Source organism: Neophocaena asiaeorientalis, unplaced genomic scaffold (genome assembly GCF_003031525.2).
Source record: "Neophocaena asiaeorientalis asiaeorientalis breed wild unplaced genomic scaffold, Neophocaena_asiaeorientalis_V1.1 scaffold357, whole genome shotgun sequence".
In the NCBI taxonomy this organism is placed as follows: domain Eukaryota; kingdom Metazoa; phylum Chordata; class Mammalia; order Artiodactyla; family Phocoenidae; genus Neophocaena; species Neophocaena asiaeorientalis.
In genome coordinates, this window is record NW_020173270.1 from 2,935,885 (window position 1) to 2,937,839 (window position 1,955).

Sequence of the window (1,955 nt, forward strand, 5' to 3'; positions counted from 1 at the left end):
GGCGGACTCTCAACCGCTGTGCCACCAGGGAAGCCCTTGCAGGAGATTTTTAAAGGGGTCCATGACCCCAAAAGGAAAAGCATTCAAAATGTTGGCTCACTGCTATCCCCTTTTCCTCTAGTTTTGGTTCTGAAGCAGAGAAGCTTAGAAAGACAGGCTCCTGAGAATCTGTAATCACTCAATCTGCTTTGCCCTGGGGTTTTGAGAGTGGGTTGTTTGAATTTTAGTTGCCCTAGTGGGGAACCTCAGGGCCTCCCCTTCAGCCAGCTGCTTCTCCCTCCTCAGAACCCCAGAAAAGAGGTGGAGGGGAGGGGGCTGTTACCTTTTATGCCCGAGAGGGACCCAGGCCTTCCTGGTTCCAACCTTGAGGATTTGAGAGAAATTATAGCAGAAAAGAGCACTAGAACTGTGGGGTCAGACAGAACTGACCTCAAATCCTGACTCTCAGGCACTTCCCCTTGCTGGGCCTCAGTACGTGCATCTGTGAAATGGGTATAATAATCTTTGCTTTTTTTTAGGACTCTCTGAGTTGTCCTAGATGTCACACATGTGTCCTAGTTATCATACATGTGACCTAGATTGTACAAAAATAGATGGGAATTTTATTTTAGGGATCTAAGAATTTATCGAATTCAAAGATGAAAGTAGGGACTTCCTTGGTAGTCCAGTGGTTAAGGTCCGATCCCTGGTTGGGGAACTAAGATCCCACATGCCTGTGAAGTCAAAAAAAAAAAAATGAAAATAGCCTCAGGGACTCTGCCAGGATGCTTTGTTCTTCGTGTTCTCACATGTCTTTCATTCCCTTCTTGCCCAAGAATTCAACTTTTCCCTGCCATCCAGCCTGACTGGCAGAACATGGCTGTCTTCCTTGGCGAAATAGTCAGACCAAGGCTAGAGCTCAGATTCCCAGTGAAGGATTCTGATTGGCTCAGCTTGGGTCAGGGATTCACCCCTGGACCAATCAGCTGAGGCCAGGAAGTAGGTCTTAGTGGGCAAATATGGCTGCTTCCACTGTGGCCATGTGAATGAGAGGGAGGAGGTATTCTTACAACAGTCAAGGACAGATGTAGGAGGGATAGCTGGGCAGGCAAAAGGATTTTTTCTTCCACAACACAGCGTGAAGTATGGCATAGGCTGTGGAACCAGACTGCTGGCGTTTAAACCAACAGGGTGCTGCCCAGCTTGTGGAAGCCAGGTGTTAAATTTCCAGGACTTTGCAAGCTGGTTGTTAAAGACAATCATTGTTAAAAATTAAATTATATAAACTTACAGTTAAACTGCAAACATTAAACACTAAAAACACAGGTAATAAACGCTTAAAATGTATCACTTCCTAAATATTTTGCTACCTTTTATCATATTCTCTTGAGGTTACTTTTGTCTATTGTATCTGTATGGTGGAAATATTATATGATGTTGTGTTACTGCCCGTCTCTTCCCAAATCTACATTCAGTGATGCCACATTGCTAGGTTGAAATCAGCCATGATAGTATTGACGCCATGGAAATCAGCAAACACTTCAAATCATGTCTTCCCCCAATCCCCATCTTTCTGGGTCACAGTATTTTTATCTGCACAGCAGGATAATGATGAAAATAATACCTGTCTCATAGGATTTTATGAGATTAAATGGGCAGATATATGACTGGGACATAGTAAGAGCTAGCTGTGATGATGATAATGATTGGATAAGAGGTGTTCCCTTGGTGTGCTGAATCTGCCTCATACTAGCTCACGAGTGCCTTTTGGGGGCATCTCTTCCCCACTGCATGTTCAGGGGCATCACATTAGTAGCTTGAAATTGACCATCGTGGAAGTTTTTACACCACAGTAATTGGCAATCTATAAACTAGCAGCCCCTCCACCCACCCACCCCCCAATCCCGTGCCTCCACTGGAGAGCTGGTTGTTAACCATGTTGTTTAAACATTTATTAGCACATCACAGGGTATATA

General features: G+C 44.5%; 1 protein-coding gene across 1 annotated transcript in view; it reads left to right on the forward strand.

Moving 5' to 3' along the window:
* The window catches only part of C3 (complement C3), a 34,524-nt gene that overhangs the window by 22,603 nt on the left and 9,966 nt on the right, over window positions 1–1,955 (forward strand).